This window comes from Panthera uncia, chromosome D1, assembly GCF_023721935.1.
Source record: "Panthera uncia isolate 11264 chromosome D1, Puncia_PCG_1.0, whole genome shotgun sequence".
Taxonomy (NCBI): Eukaryota; Metazoa; Chordata; class Mammalia; order Carnivora; family Felidae; genus Panthera; species Panthera uncia.
Window position 1 is genome coordinate 56254952 of NC_064808.1, and position 17038 is coordinate 56271989.

Below are 17038 nucleotides of genomic sequence, written 5' to 3' on the forward strand. Positions count from 1 at the left end.
GATACCACTTCCCTAGTTTCTGATGGTTTTGTCTCTCTGGGCCTCAAGTTTGTCATCTATTTCATTGGATATAATGATATTTACTCAGAAGTTTATGATTAGAGATCATGTAGGCCGAGCACCTTGCACCACGACATTACTATGCAATATTACAATTATTTTTCTATTTATGGGGCACCTGGGTGGCTCAGTTAAGCAACCGACTCTGGATTTCGACTCAGGTCTTGATCTCACGGTCATGAGATCGAGCCCCATGTTGGGCTCTGTGCTGACAGGACAGAGCCTGCTGAGGATTCTCTCTCTTCTCTCTCTCTGCCCCTCCCCCCTCTCTCCCTCTCTCTCTCTCTCTCAAAATAAAAACTTAAAAAAATTATTTTTCTATTTATTTAGAAGTAACGCTACACATATTGGGACTATTTTTATTGTGATATGTCATCCCAGTCTAGAAGCTTTTTACTGTATGTAGCATCTTGAGTTCCCTGGGGACCTACGTCTCTCAGCAGAGTACCCAGCATCCTAGGAAGACTCTGTCAATCCCTCTGGATGTTTCTGAGCATCACAGTGGACCGACAGGGGCCAAGGTGGCTCCCTGGCTCAGCATGACCCAGACCACAAGCTGCTCTGGCCAGCTGGACACAGCTGGCTGCCATCAGTGGGACCTTAGCATTTGCAGAGGGAGTCAGGCAAGGCCACCCGAAGTACGCAGATTACAAAGACGGCATTAAAATACATCTAATACTGGGGTGCCTGGGTGGTTCAGTCGGTTAAGTGTCCGACTTCGGCTCAGGTCGTGATCTCACAGTCTGTGAGTTCGAGCCCCACGTCGGGCTCTGTGCTGACAGCTCAGAGCCTTGAGCCTGTTTCGGATTCTGTGTCTCCCTCTTTCTCTGCCCCTCCCCCGCTCACGCTCTCTCTCCTTCAAAAATAAACACTTAAATAAAATAAATACATTTTATTTATTTTAATACTATTTTAATACATTAAATAAATAAAAATTTAAAGTACGTCCAGAGAGGAGATAAAAATCACCTAATTCAGAATGGAACCAACTAGGAAATGGATTGGATGAATCCCGTCAGGTAGTGAACAACCTGGGTGGGGTCACTGTGAAGCGGTGACAGAGCTGAGGGAGGGGACACAAGAGGTGACAGGGCTTAACTTGATCTCAGGGGCTTGCACTGCAAAACCTACCTCACTGGCAGCACATAAACTCGGCGTCCCTGGCTGGCATGGAGACGAAACAGGGGGCTGGCCCCGCAGTGTGGGCAAAATGAACTTCCCTGGGTATTTGAGGCCCTGGCCCCCATGCCAAGCCCCACATTTCTGTTGAAAAAGCCTCTTAGCCACCTGCAACCTAATTCCACGTATAACCCTAGATTGCTTTGGTTGGTGAAGCTGTTTCCTGAGGAAGTGTCTTGACTCATGGGAAGGTTTAGAATGAAGATTAGAAATGATAAAATTGATAAATCTACAATCTTACCCTTTTTTGGTATTAAGCTAAGGAAAAATCTATGTAGATTGATTTTGAACACATCTGTGATGTTTCAAATAATTTGGCGTATTAGAATACCTAACAGATTAGCTTTGTGACTCCAATATAAAATGTATAATGGAGTAATTAATTTAGATTTGTGATTTTAAGTTGAAAGATAGAAGACAATTTTACAAATTTTGAAAACAATGATGGAACTTTTATGATAACCCAATAGTTATATTTTTAAGTGTATTTTATTTTATTTATTTATTTTTAATTTATTTTTTAATGTTTATTTATTTTTGAGAGAGAGAGACAGAGTGCAAGCTGGGGAGGGGCAGAGAGAGAGGGAGACACAGAATCCGAAGCAGGCTCCAGGCTCTGAGCTGTCAGCACAGAGCCCAATGTGGGGCTCGAACCCACAAATCATGAGATCGTGACCTGAGACGAGGTCAGATGCTTAACCGACTGAGCCACTCAGGCGCCCCAGTTTGTTTTAAATGACTTATAATTTAATGTAAATTATTTAAGGGAACCCAATTAATTAGGTTATAAAATCCCCCTTAAAAGAGACTGTTGAATTTTACCAGATTTTTAAAATGCATTATTTTTATAAATTAAGCATTCATTTTTAAAACCAAAGCAGCCTTGGGGCACCTGGCTGGCTCAGTCAGTGGAGCACGCGACCCTTGATCTTGGGGTTGTGAGTTCGAGGCCCGTGTTGGGTGAAGAGATTACTTAAGAATAAAGTCTTAAAAAAATAATAATAATAAATGAAACCAAAGCAGCCTCAGTTGGTTTTCCTATGGACAGAGCCACCCTCAAGGACAACATAAAACTCTCGTTGACACTGACTGGCCATCACTTGGCTCCACAGTGCCCTGCCAGTCTCCCCGTCTGTAAAATGCCCCACCATTCCCAGTAAGGCTGGCAGAAGCCGCCCTCGCAGTGCCTTCTATGTGAACGATTCTAAGTTGCACCCTCAGCCGGTTGGCAAGGTGAGATGGGCCGGATTCAGCCCCGCCAGCCCGCGGGCCAGCTGTCCTTGGCATGGGCATGTCCTCGGCCATGGCCCCACCGGCGCAACCAAAAACCTGGAGCCCTGAGTCAGCTGCAGATCTTCTCAGGACAACACGTGCCACAGACCCCCTCGGGCTCCCAGCCCGCTCCCCTCTCAGAAACTAGAACAACCTGTTGGATTCGTCTTGAGGCTTCCGTGCTGCTTATTGCCTGCAAGATCTTGGAGATCTTGGGCAATTACTCAACCACTAGAGACCTCAGTTTCTCCACTTATAAAATGGGGATAACAATACAAATGTCAGGAACTCTTACAACAGAGGATCAGACGATCCTGCTGGGCAGGGATGTGAAATCACAGTTCTCCAGATTTGTAGAGCGCTTTGGTGCATCACGTGGTTAAGTCCATTCCCATGAACTGTAGTAACAGCTTACTAAATGCTCACATCCTCCTTACTTTAGCTCACTGAACCCTCACGGCAGCCCTGGAGGAAGGCAGGGAGAGGGGTGACCAACCCTCCAGCCTCACCCTCCTGGCACTGTCCTCTGGGCAGCCCGTGCTGTTTTACGCATCCCCTGTGCTTTGTTTCTTGTTTCTGCCTCCTGGATTGTCCCCTTTCACCCGCTTTGCCCTGTCTGTCCTTGGCGGCTCGGCTCAGACCCCAGTTCCTCACAAGGTCCTGGTTGCATCTCTCCAAATGAGCTCCCTCTTGCTGCACCATTTTACAGTCTCTCCCACATTCACAGATACCCCATTTAATGTCAGTTTCCCCCACTGTGCCCATGAGCTCCCTGAAGGCAGGGGCCATCCTCCCGGCCTGCAGCCCCAGTGCCCAGCACAGTACCTGCAACAAAGAAGGTCAAACGGAAAGATTTACAAATTATTGTTCCTGAGACCTGGTTCATCATTCATCTCACGGCCCCAGCCAGAAACCCAGCGTCTTCCTTGATATCTCCTTCTTCCATAAAACCTTCACCCAATCCATCAGGAAACATCTGTTCCGGCTCCTAACATTTATCTCGTGAATTTTTCCACTTCTTTCCCTCCTTCCCTTTCCTCCACCAGCTGTGTCATCATTTCCATGGACCACGGTCACGGCCTCCTAACTGGTATCCTTTCCTCCTCCTCCAATCCATTCTTCATACAGAAATCAGAATGACCTTTCCAAAAAGCAACCCCCTTTGCTTACAACTCTTCAGGGCTCTCATTGCACTCAGCATAAAGAGTAAAACCAGTTAGGGGCGCCTGGGTGGCTCAGTTGGTTGAGCGTCTGACTTCGGTTCAGGTCATGATCTTGTGGTCCATGAGTTTGAGCCCCATGTCAGGCTCTGTGCTGACAGCTCGGAGCTTGGAGCCTGCTTCAGATTCTGTCTCCCTCTCTCTGCCCCTCCCCTCCTTGCACTCTGTCTCTCTCTCTCTCTTTCAAAAATTAATAAACATTAAAAAAAAAGAGAGAGAGAGTGAAACCTGTTACATGGCCCCATCTAGCTGAGCAGCCTGCTCCCAATGCCCTCCTGGCTCTATGTCCCCAGGCTCCCAGGACTTTGTTCTGTTCCTCAGTACGCCCTGCTTCTTTCCATTTCCAGTTTTGCACGTGCTGTTGTCTCCTCCAAGAACATTCTCTTTCTCCCTCTTGCCCTGGTTAATGTGTACTCATCCCTTATCTCTCAGCTCACTGGAGCACTTTCCCAGGGAAGCCTTCCCTGACCCCACCGATGGGACAAGGTCACCAGCTACAGGCTCTCCTAGTCCCTGCACTGTCTTTCCCACCCCTTCACAAGGCTAATTACTCGCATTCTTTTGGATTAATGTTTCCCCTACTAGACTGAAGCTTTTAGAGGGCAGGACCATGCCGACTTTGCATATCACCATATTGTCTGTACCTAAAACAGCAGGGGATACCCCAACTAAATACTTGTCAAATGAATGAATAAATGAGAGCTTTTCTGTGCTGGGTGCTGTCGTATTTGCAAAATTTAATGTTCCAAGGTTATATGAGACATCCTAAGTCTTAGTAACTTGATTTTCTGCCCTTCCTCCTGTTACCATGGAGACAGGCAATTGCCTCCTGGGCACACACACACTGGCCTTGGATCTATGCTTTATCAGAGTCTGGAAACAGGATTAGCGAGCCCTGCCAGAGACTATTTGGAAAAAGGGCTTCCTTCCCTCCTGCTGGATTTCTACCCTTGCACACAATTCTAATCCCATAATCCACCCATGTGGTTTTCTCTTCTTCCCCCCCCCCCCCAGACTGTCTCCTGATGCACCATCAAAGTAGCCCAGAACTGGGGCAGTGCTCTAAGTAGGGCCCTGTTCAAAAATCAAGGACCTATGGGCTCTCCCCGTGAATCCCCTGCCTCCACAGCTTGGAAAAGGCTTGTAGAAGAAAGAAACCCCTATTTTCTGAGCAGTAAGCATGTGCCAGGCTCGGTGCCAGGTGCTTTAACATAGATCATTTCTTATAATGTAAAGAGCAGCCCACAGGTCAGGGGTGGGGAGTGCGTGGATTGGGTCAGGGGCCAGAAGAGCTGGGTTTGCATGACGACCCAACATCTTTCTAGCCCACAGGGTGTCATCACAGGCATGCCGGCCTTTATACCTCAGCACCCATAATCTATAAGGTGGGGATTACAGTGCTCACCTTCTAGGGAGGATTAGTTCGTGGGAACACTCCTGGCGTGACCCCTGGAATATGGGTGTTTAGTACATGTTACTTCCAAAGAGGGACTCAATGATCTAGTCCAGTTGTGTTACTCTGTGATGGGAAACTGGCTCAGAGTGGGCAAGTGACACTCCCATAGCCATACAGCTGATGGATAGCAGGTCCAGGACTGAAACATGGGCCCCTCGACATCTTAATGGGTGGAAGGGATGGAGCAAACTCACTTGGAACGAAGATGGGCGGGAGGGGGCTGAGCCAGGGCCCAGGCCGACTGCACGTCGGGGCCTCTGGCAGAAGGCTGGGGAGACAGCGGACACGGTAATTTGGTGGCTTCGCTCTCCTCCTCTCGGCCCCCCGTGGGCCTCGCACAGGAGCCCGCATTTCCCAGGCACAAACAAAGCTCCCAAGGCAGGATAAGAAATGCAGCTACCGAAGGGGGAGGGCCAAGGAAACCATCTTTGAAAGGCTCATTGTTCTTACGAAGAATCTGCAGGAGGCAAGGCATTCTCAAAACAAGAACTCCCACTCCTGCCTCTCTCCCCCCGACAGGCTCCGTGCTAGCCCCACTGTCAGCAGTTGTCCTGGCATTTGGTAATGACCTGCCTCTCCTGCTGGCCCAGGGGCTGTGTCTGGCTCGTCTTTGCTTCGCTAGTATCTCGCGTCTGCCCTACAGTAGCACCTGCAGACATTTGTGAGTAACAGATGGCTGGTGTATCTCTTTATTCTCTTTCAGTTTTTTCTCTTTTATCCATTCATGGGACAAAGTCCGCTGAGCCCCTGCTCTGGGTTAGGCCCTGTGCTGGGGGCGCGGGAGTAAATGAGACCTGGGCCCTTCAGGAGCCCCCCCCCCACCCCCACCGGTGCGGGGAGCAGGGGACAGACCCACAAACACACACCATGCACACCGTAAAGCTGCCAGGGTGCCGGCACCCCCGGCAGCCCTGACCCCAAACCGTCAGCCAGGGAGACCCAGAGGTCCCTTCCAGGGCAGAGACGTCGCTTGGCTGGAGCAGTCTTCCCTGTCTGCTCTAGGAAAGCGCAACTCCTGAGAGTCATCGGGTCTGCTGAGTTCTGTCACTCTCTCCCTGCCAACGGGCCCCTCCACGGCCCACGCTGCCCCGAGGTAGGGCACACACCTCTTGGTGGCCTCGTGTTTCGACCCTGAGCGGAAACCTGTGTTTCGGTCAGCTCCACTCCCTCCCATCCCTGCCCTGCTCCCGGTTCTGTGCTCCGGGGCCGCCCTTTCAGGAAATGTCATGCCCCGGGGCCGCCCTTTCAGGAAATGTCATGCCCCGGGGCCGCCCTTTCAGGAAATGTCGTGCCTCCTGGCTCCGGGACAGCCTCTCAGCTCTTTGAAGGGGCAGCGATTGTGTCCTTCCTCCTGGATTCTCTGGGCAACAGACACCGACCACGCCTCAGATATTTGGTTTCCGGAGCCCTCGCTGTCCTGACTGCTTTCCTCATAGCACAGCTAGGTCGCCCCCCCGCTCCGTCCTTCGGAAAGTGTGACCCCCCCCAGAACTGAAAATGCTAGTGCAGGTGTCTCCAAGCAGGAGGCACCGCCTCTGCCCCAGAGTCTGTACCTCCATCTACACAACCCTCGACGGCTTTAGCTTTCTCTCGGCTGCGCGCGCCCTGCGGGCCACCACCACCCCTCCCCGTCTGTCCTGTCCGGTAACCCCCTCTTCTCCTCCTCCGGGAGTAGAGATTCAGTTCCAGAGTCACTTCCTCAGTGGAGCCCTCCACCTGCAGGGGTCGGTACTCCTCCCATGTGGCCACAGAGCCTCCCTGCTCACAGCAGCCCCATCGGAGGCTTTACTGACTGCTTTACAGCTGCCTCTCCAGGCTGGGGAGAGACCACAGACCAGCATCAGCTTCACCTCTCTTTCCTTTCTCACCTTCCCTCCCTCCCTCCCTCCCTCCCTCTCTCCTTTTCCCCTCCCCCCCCTTTCTTCCCTCCTTCCTTCTGTGAACATTTAATAAATGCCAAGCCGCCGAAGCGAGAACCGGGGAGCTCTGGCATGGGGCGGACAGGGCACATAGTAGGAGTAGGAGTGAGATGTTGTAAACACCACTCAAACAAGATCAAATTCTAACAGCCACGTTTCCACGGCACGCAAATCATGTCTTATTTTTAACTGCCTTAATACCTTTTTGCCCTTCACGGGCTTCTAGTAGGGCATACAACATGGCACACTATTCTCGGAGCAGCCCTGCCGGCCAGGCAGCTGCGAGGCATGAGGGGGGTGTCCCCTGTCCCCCCCCCCCCCACCCATTTTCCAGCTGTAGGTGGAAATGAAGCTCAGAAAGGGGAAGTGGGTTGCCTAAGATCGCAGGGTAAGTTTGTGGCTATGTCAAGACCTCAACCAAGGAGGACAGACTTTTGAGTCAAGCTCTTTCCTCTCTCCAACAATATCCCTGAGGAGCGAGACTCCAACTAGAGAGATTCCCAATTCCTCTGCCGAGGTCTAAGCAGGGTCTGGCTGGAGATGACCCTGACTGGTTCTGCCTGGTGCGGGAGGCGGGAGCCACTGACCTCTGCGGGTCCCCCAGCTCCAAGCTCCCAACTGCGTCGCCTAAGAAAGTTGCCCCTCTTGGGGGCCAGGCCCCCAGCCACCGGTCCCCCTTCACCTCGGCCCTTCCTGCCTCCCCGACACAACCACTCCCCTGGGCTTACTGCCTGATACTCAGCAGGCCCTGGCAAAGAAGACAGTCCCAGAAAGCAGCAGCATCCTGGTCTAAGAGTGCCCATCTACGCCCATACCTGTACGGCTGCCAATCCGTCTACCAGCCTGGAGCCACACAGAATGCACCCAGATGTGGCACATCAGCACAGGGGGAACAGTTAGGACCACAGCTAGGGAAAATGCTGCCACCACAAGGCTTTGTTCTGGGTGGGGGGTAGGGGGTCGCCAGGCAGAAGGTGGGGAGGGGGTGGTGACCGTGCTGATCACAACATCTGTGGCCTTTATCTGACTCCTTTTCCGCAGATGACAAGAGGACCCAGAGTCATTGCAGGATTTGGAGCAGGGAAAGGACAGGATGAAGAGGCTGCTAGTTTAGGAGGACGCACATCTTCCCAACCGAAATCCCAGAAGTGGTCCCGAGTGCTGGACGAAGAGGGGGGGCGTTAGTAACCCAAACATGGCTCCAGATCCTGGCTCACCACTTACAAGTCGTGCGCCTCTGTTACTTAAGCGAAGTCTTGATTTCTTTGTCTGTAGAAGACCTCCAACCTCTCCAGCCTTCTGTGAGGATTCAGTGAGGACCAAGGTAGGAAAGCCAAACACACTTTCTTTTCCTTCCCTGAGGCTGTGCCCACTCTGCATTTTACAGAAGTGGAGCCTGACTGCAGGTTCCCTGCGGGCAGGTCTGTGCTTATGAAGCGCAGGGAGATGGCTACCCCCGGGGCGCTCGATAGCTGGGTTTTCTGCCCTGTGGTGGTGGTGTTTTCCTTTTTGCTGCTAAATATCTTTTCTAGAGATAACCTGTTACGAGAAATTAAATAAATCCCCAGTTGTATGATAAGTATTTAAAAAAACATCCTCGGTTGTTTTAGCACCAAGAAGGCAAAGTCAAGCGCATAGCTGATGGTCTCAAAGGGGTTGCCAAGAGTCTCATAATCTTGCTAATGACCCTTTTTAAAAATGTGAAGCGCTAAACTAAGGCAACCAGACAAAGGCTCAGTTCCGGTCTAGTTCTGTACTCCTGGGAACTTGCAAATCAATTTTTGTCCTTTCTTTCCACCCCATCTAAAGCAAAGGCTGAGATCTGGAGCAATTAATCAAAATTGGTTCCGTGTGTCCAGAGGGGCTCAGTTAAAATGAACATGTAATTTCGGAAATGGAATCTATACCGGGTGATTTCGTGGTGAGTTCAGAGAGGAGGGGCTGGGGAAAGGCTGGGGATGGGAGGAGGGCAGCAAGAACCAGTACTAGGTGGGCTCTGTCTCAGGCTATGGTGTGACAGAGGGATTTACCACAGCTCGCTCCAGCCACCACGTCGTTGGGACCAAGGGTGGTAAGTCACAGTCACAGGGAAGTGACTGGGAAGCGAAACCATCCAGAAAATGAACTATTGACAAAGCAGAAGGGTGTTCCGCTTTGCTGTTGACAGAGGACTTTCACATGCATCATCACTGGGCCCTCACAAGAGACAGTTCTGTGGATCAGAAGCAGGTATTGCCAGCTATTAGAACTCTTACCACCTGCTATCCCAAACTCTGGAACCAAAAGATTCAAATAAAATTATGTCCCTTTCTGGGGCGCCTGGGTGGCTCAGTCAGTTAAGCAACTGACTTCTGCTCAGGTCATGATCTCAAGGTTCGTGGGTTTAAGCTCCACGCAGGGCTCTGTGCTGACAGCTCGGAGCCTGGAGCCTGCTTCTGATTCTGTGTCTCCTTCTCTCTCTCTGCCCTCCCCTACTTGTCCTCTCTCTCTCTCTCTCTTTTTCTCTCTCAAAAATGGATAAAAAAAGAAAGAAGAACAACTATGTCCCTTGCTGACCAAACTTCTACTTTCTAGATTTGGGAACCAAACAGATTTGGATAGTGATGGATACTTGTATTACACTTATCTCTCTGGGGCTCAAAGAAATTAAGAGACTCAGCCAAGGTCACACAGCTAGTAAACAGTAGAGCTTGGATTTAAAACCAGGCCTGTTGGCTCTAACTCCCAGCCCTGACTCCTAAGACATCCCCTCAGCAGATGCCTCTCTGCTGTCATGAAGTAAGGAGCTCTGCACCGGGCAGGGGGTGGGATTAGCCAGCCTCTTAAGATTACCCTCTAACCAAGAGTCTATGATTTTTTGAAGTCAGGCCTGTTTAGAAAAAGTGGCTACGTAAAGTACAGAGGTAGGCTGGCCGTTACAAAAGCAGCCATTGACTGCTCCGTGATCTGTGCTGTGACCTCTCTTGAAACCACCCTTTTCATGTGAGCAGAGGCAGTTATTAGGCAGAATAAAGCCTTGTGGGGGCACCGTGGTGAATAGGGAGGCAGATGGTGAAAATCATCATTCATTCGCTCACTCATTATTCATTCAACAAACAACTTAGAAGACGTTCTCTGAGGTAGGCATTGGGCCAGCAGCTAAGGCTACACAGGTGAACAGAAGGAGCTGGTCCTGGCCCCGGGGGAGCACAGTCCAGCGCAGGGGACACACACATGAGCAGGCAGCACAGTACACGTGGTGAGTTCTGTGATGAAGACACACACAGGGAGCGTCTTACCCAGCCAGCGTGGGAGGTGCGGGAAGGGCTTCCTGGAGCGGTCCCCTGAGCAGAGTCTCGAAGGATGAGTTAGCCAGGTGGAGAAGCAGGAGAAGGGCAATCGGAGCAGGTGGGGCGGCGTGGGTAAAGGCATGGAGGTGAGAAGCAGCATGGTGCACCGAGGGGACAATAAGCTTCTGCGGGCCACAAGGAGCCCACGGATGGTTGAAGGCAGGGTGTGACATGGTCAGATTTGCATGTTCTAAAGATCCCTCCGGCAACTTAAACCAGTAGCCACGGCAGGAATTTATTTATCTCAGCATCTGAAACTCCCTGGGCCCCAGATAAGATGTCTGGGTTGAGACAGTTGCAGACAATGTCAAAGTTAACCAGCAATTAAGGACCATTTATATGAGGACAAGGGGCAGAGAATTAAGCTCAGGTCTACCGTTGGAAATTAAAAGCACAAAATAGTGGTCTCTGACCCAATGCCTCAGGTAGCGGATGCCAGTTTTATCTCAGTATCTCTAGTACCAACTATAATTCTTCAGAAAGAAAAATTTGCTGGATCATTCTGTGTTCAATAACCATGCAATGTAGTTACCCAGTTAATTTAGTACCCCAGGGAGATAAACCTTTACATCTGGCTGAGGCAGTTGGCCAGTTCAGTCAGGATGTTTGAGCCAGTTGTGTGGGGAGACCTGATCAAATCTTAATCTGCGCCCCCCCCAACATTTGTATCTGGGTCCCAAGATTTAAAGATTCTAGGGAAGCCTGCGGGAGGCCCTGCAGTGGCCTGACCAGACTGCGGCACCTGTGAGGTATGGGTGTAGTTTTATTTAAGAGTCCAGCTTGGGGCGCCTGGGTGGCCCAGTCGGTTAGGCGTCCGACTTCGGCTCAGGTCATGATCTCACGGTCCGTGAGTTCGAGCCCCGCGTTGGGCTCTGTGCTGACAGCTCGGAGCCTGGAGCCTGTTTCGGATTCTGTGTCTCCCTCTCTCTCTGACCCTCCCCCGTTCACGATCTGTCTCTCTCTGTCTCAGAAATAAAAATAAACATTAAAAAAAAAAAATTTAAAAGAATCCAGCTTGATGACTGAAGCCTGATTCACTTCGGGCCAGCCCCAGCCTCCCTCAGGGGAAGGAGAGACGCAGTGCAGGCTGCGGGGCAGAAGCCCTGGGCTCCATCCAGGCTCCCCCTCCTCTCTGAGCCTCCTTCTCTGTTACCTGGCACAGACACTTGCTCCAGATTAGGAGGGGTCGATAGAACGGCACAGAAAGAAATGCTTTGTGGGCAGTCAATACATACAAATTGTTAAGATATTATTGTTTAGGTCTGTGGACTCCAGGTGATTCGACAGCCAGAATTCTTTAAAAGCATTCTTCTTAATCAGTGTTTGCCTCAATCCACCTCACGCATTGTCTGAGATGACCTAAAGCTAACTCTCTATCAGGAAGCTAGTGAACACAGACCATCAAGCACTGTAAAAGGAAGGGGGAGGGCCTGAAATGACCTGTAGTTAGTGTCCATTGTGGGTTCCCTATGGCCATCGTGTCATTTCACCCTGGCTCCTCTCCCCTGAGGTGGGTGTCAGTGTCCCCATTTTCAGAGGCGGACAGCGAGGCCAAGAGCGCTCAGGGAATGACACGGGGTTGTACAGCTGGCACTGACTTGTAGAGGCCCAAGTCACGGCCAGTGTCAACCGGCTCACACGATAAGGTATGCGGTGATGCGGATTCTGTTATAGGCATTCTAGATGGTCTGGGTGTCATGAGGATCAGTGCCTCAGAGGCCAGCGGGATGAAGCAGCTTCGGGCTCTGTGTCTGCTTCGGCAAGAGTGGAGTCTAAGAAAGGTTTCGTGCCATTGTTTTGAAACAGCTGCCTTTCCTGTCTCGGTGGCCTCAGGTGGAGCTGGGGTAGGGTCCTGCCTTACCAGTAGATGGTCCACAGGCTACACGCTGCAAGAAAGCTTTTATACCTGTGGTCCTGAGAAGGTAAACCGCTTTAAGACATTTTAGCAGTAAAAGGACCTTGAAACCACGATGCTACATTAAGGGAGTTCATACCTTGGTGAAGTGAGACTTAACACTGCCCTAATCTATGAGAAACAGGTTATAAATTTTAAACCCTAGTGAAAAAAAAAAAACCCACAAAAAAAATGAGGGATGGGTTTCACTAAGAACTCACAAACTGCAAGGAAGAATTAAAATACACTTATAACTAATTTAGCAGCAATGACCTATTTTAAAACTAGCAGGCTGGTTTTAATTCTGTTTGTTAGCTGTTTGGGGGAAGCGGCACTAGTTATAGGTTATAGAGTTGCCTCCTGGGCTTTGGGCGGCATCGGGGAGCATGGAGGGAACCACAGGCCGAGGCTCTGGCGGAGGCCAGACCTCTGGTCACACAGATGAAGCCAGCAAGGCTCTCCACCCCGCTGCCTCCTCAGTTGCCTGATTCATGACCTCTGTCTGATTCTGAGTACACCTCACCTTTTCTCCGCTTACTATGGGTGTCGCCACATATGTGTTTCTCTGTGGGTCTTTTTCCCCCTTGGCCTCTATGTCTACCTCTTTGTTTTACGCCTGTCTTTCTTTCTACCTCTCTCAATCCCTGGTTTTGGTCAAGGCAATTAACTGATCAAAAAAGAGCTGAATAATATACTTTCAAGTATGTTTCATTCATTGTACAGAATTTTGCGTTTTCTGCCTTACACAAAAGCAGGCAGGTGGGTGGAGTGTTTCCTGTTCATCTGGAAAACAAATAGATAGTGGGTTTTCATATATATGACCCTTGATCGAGCCCCACCATGGCTCCTCCCCAAAACCCCCAAATTGGGGACCAGCATTAGAATAAAAGTCCCGGCCTAGAGCTCCTAGCCTAAAGCAAGAGAGGACCTGTGGCTGTTGCCCCATATGTGGGTAAGGGCAAGAAGCATGATGGCAGGGAGCATGCAAAGGTCAGGGGGTGCAGTCTGGGTGTATGGAATGGAGATCCCAGTTAGTAACCGCCCACTCACATGGCGCCAGGCCTTTCCATGACTTCCCAGCCCTTGCCTTGACCCTCCCTGAGTGAACTGCTCCCCCAGGCCCTGAGCTCACCTGGTATTGGACCCCTCCACACTTTTGCACACTTTTGCAGCTCCTTCTGTCTGGCATGCCTTGGCCACCCCAGACTCTGTTCACCTGGTCATCACCCGCTCATCCACTGAAGTTCTCCCTGATCCATGGAACCAGCTAGAATGGGCTCCTCCTTCATGGCCCACAGTGACCAGAGGTGGGGTCTCGGTCATCTTGGTTCCCTAGTGCCCAGCACAGTGCCTGGCACATGATAGGTATTCAATCAACATACGTTAGTAAAAGGAAGAGGGATCCCACACAAAAAGTATATAACCTTCTGTCTCCCGCTGCAGCAGAAGGATATCCCAGTGGTTAAACCTGGCCCTAAATCTGAGGTTCCCTCCCAGATATGCTCTCCTGCCTGTGGGCCTACCCCCACGCGCCCTGCACACCCACATCCCACTCATTCTCCGAGGTTCCCTCCCCCACGAAGCCTTCTGATTCCCCACCCCTGGTACTAAGACACCTGCCCTTCACAGGAGCAACCAGCTACCTGGTCCGTTGTTACCTTATTTGGATCTCTCTTACGGCTGTTTCCACCCTCCCATGTTAGGCACAAACAAGACCGTCGCCCCATAACCCACCCACACAGTGAGCCAGCCCCCGGAGGGTGGAACCTTCACAACGACCAGACCAGACGGAATGATTAAGTGAAGGTGTCCCTGCCATCTCTTGGGAGGAGAAAAAGCCAGAACCGACAGTCCTCCGGGTGGACGGGAAGGGGGGTGGAGAATCAGGGCCCAGCCTCCCCGTGTGGCGACGCAGTGCTGGGTGCAGGCGCTCACTCAATCCCCAGCAACACGGGATCAAAACGTTACACTACCTTGTTGGCCAGTGGGTCTCTCGGTCCATCTTCGCCTTTCCCAACACTTAGCTCTGACTGCTTGCAATTAGTATCTGAGAGGCAATCTAAAAGAGTCAAGCTGCATTATGGAGAACCCCAGAACAACTGCAGGGCACAGCTCACCTCGTGGAGAGTGGCTCAAATGGCAAAGGCTGGCTCCTTCACCTACTCAGCTGGGCCTTACCAAGGAAATAAGATCAAGAAAGTGGTGTTCGTCTTTAGCATTTATTTATAATCGGAAAAAAACCGTTTGTTTGTTTGTTTGTTTCTGAGCAAGCACAGACCACAAGCACGTCACAATCAATTGGCTATACATGAATATTTTTTGTCATTTTCTTACTAACAGCAGGAATGGAATAGCACCAAGAGAGGTGTGCGTTACACGTTACATAGACAATCTGTGGTATGCAACAAAACCCAGGCCACAAAATCGTAATTAGACACTTCCTGTCTGCCTTGGAGAGGCAAAGGTATAATGGACAGGTTGGAAGCACCAGCAGATAAGGAAAAACTTGGAGGAGCCAGCGCACAGCCTTAGGCATTGTTTTTGCAGGCAAGCAAAGCAGGCAGTGGGAACGCTTCGGGCCTTGCTCTCTTGCCAGGGGAGTTGGGGAATCGGCAGGGAGATATACAAAAGTGGACAGACAGGCATCGGAAGCTTGGTCATCTTCAGAAAGGCAAAACCAAAATACTGTTTGTGAAACCAGTGTCAGTTTCAACCAGTATGTTTGGGATACAGAATGAGATTGGCTGAGTTTCATTTGTAAACAGTAGAAATCAAAGGAAGTTTCTGGCCGTGAAGTGACACATTCAAGAGTCAAAGTGAACTACAAACAGGGTTTTCTCAATCACAGGAGTTAAAAAGACAGCGGGGAGGGGGGGGGGGAGGGGGGGGGGGGGGGGGGGGGGCTGAAGGGTTGAAAAGACAGGATACAGGTTGCATCTAAAGCCGTAGGTGGGGCAGGGTAGGAAATTCAGTCCCTGGGGCTGCAAAGTGGGTGGGAAGCTACAATTTGGGCAAAGAAACTCGCATCAGGCACCGAGATCACATCATATGGTTGTGCTGCTGTGGAGACAGATTTATGTAGAGTAGCCGGGGTGCCTAACACGGTGCCTGGCTCACAGGCGTTCAGGACGAGAACGTGGAATGAACGTTCCTCTGTGCATCGTAAAGTCTGACTTACTTGATCTGTAAAACACATATGACGGTTCTCTGGAGAAATTCAAATTGTGGCTAACATCGACACGCCTGACGAATGCCAGATCTTGAGCGAATGAACACACGTTGGCAAAATTCTCTGGGTCAAGTTACGATCACGCTGCTAGAGCTCTCTGGTTAACGTTAAGATTAGCTAGCAGATAGCTAGAATCAACACTGAGATCTGCTCTGGTCATTTCCAGACAGGCATCCAAATCTGTGATGCGTGAACACTGAAACTCGCTGACAGTCTCTACCTTCTTCAAAACATCTCAGTTCCACGCCCTGAGATAGAAAGGAAGGTGACGGTGGGCCCGGCCGAGCGCCTCCTTTCTAAGAGTCCTGTTCTCTTAACAAATGCGGCCCGCACAGCACACACTTGACGAATTTGCGAAAGACGTCTCAGCCAGCCCAAGTGCCCGACAAGATGGCGTAAACAGTGACTCTGCTGCCTGAATGGTCAGAACCGGAGAGGACTGGGGGAGGCCCCGCTTCCTCCACACCACACGGACTGAAAGGGATTGGCGCGGCCCCGCTCTCCACCGCCACCGCCATCCTTACCCAGCAGCGGCTGGGCACCAGACGAAGGCCCAGCCGTGTACGGTGCCGGCGACGGTCAGGATTTCAAGGACGGGAGAAAGAAAGCGTACCGAGCGATGTACACGTCGCAAGGTTTGGGAATGCAATTTTTCCGGTAGGTATTTTGGGTTCCCTCGTGAGCACTGGGGGTCTTTTCACAACTCTCTGACTAATGCCTACGATACAACTCTAGCACAACTAAGGTGCCACTTGCCACCCCACTGGGGGGGGCGTTGGCCACACAGACACGCAAAACACGATACGGTGAGAGCTGCTTTCATTCATCAGTGAGGTTAAAATGCTTGCTAATCACTTACTAGGGAACTCTCCTAATCTTCAGCTAAGTCACAGAAATTTCCTCTAACCCGAAGCTCAGCAGCCTCGGTCCTCTCCGAGGAACAGAGCAAACACGGGTTTGGGAAGGGAGAGTGAACATCACCACACGTGTCCTACGTCTACTTCCAACCTTGTGTTTCTCAGAAGCAAGGAAGCCACGTTCTAAACACACTACCCTACACCCTGAACTTCCTTCCTCAGTCATCTGTAACCAGTTGCTCTGCAAAATTGGTAACACTGGATAGGCTGAGGGTAAACGGGGGAGAATACTCTCCTCTCAATTTCTTCATCTTCCTGTGATGTCTAGAACGTACCTAAAACACCTAACCTTTTCACCCTGGCCTGGTCTGAGTCATCAGTGGCATATCTATTACTTGGCATCCAACGGAAAGCCCACTGATAGGAAACTAAATGGAGTCGCGCGTTTCTAACAGAAAATTCTATGAAAAGTTACTTCAACTTAACAGACAAGATTCATTGTACGGACGTTAAGGCCGAGGTTTTTTTGCTTTTTAAATCTGGCCACAAACGTTGTCCATCGCTGAAGCCCAAGTTGAGCTTCTAAAGCACATGATAACCCTCCGAAGTTTGGAAAAGAACAC

The 17038-nt window shown here is 50.7% G+C and overlaps 2 protein-coding genes across 6 annotated transcripts in view; one reads left to right on the forward strand and one right to left on the reverse strand.

Moving 5' to 3' along the window:
• RPS3 (ribosomal protein S3) overlaps nucleotides 1-17038 on the forward strand; it is a 780806-nt gene that overhangs the window by 171883 nt on the left and 591885 nt on the right. The window lies entirely within an intron of this gene.
• Nucleotides 1-17038, reverse strand: part of MAP6 (microtubule associated protein 6) — a 160360-nt gene that overhangs the window by 2789 nt on the left and 140533 nt on the right. The gene's annotated exons all lie outside the window — the stretch shown is intronic.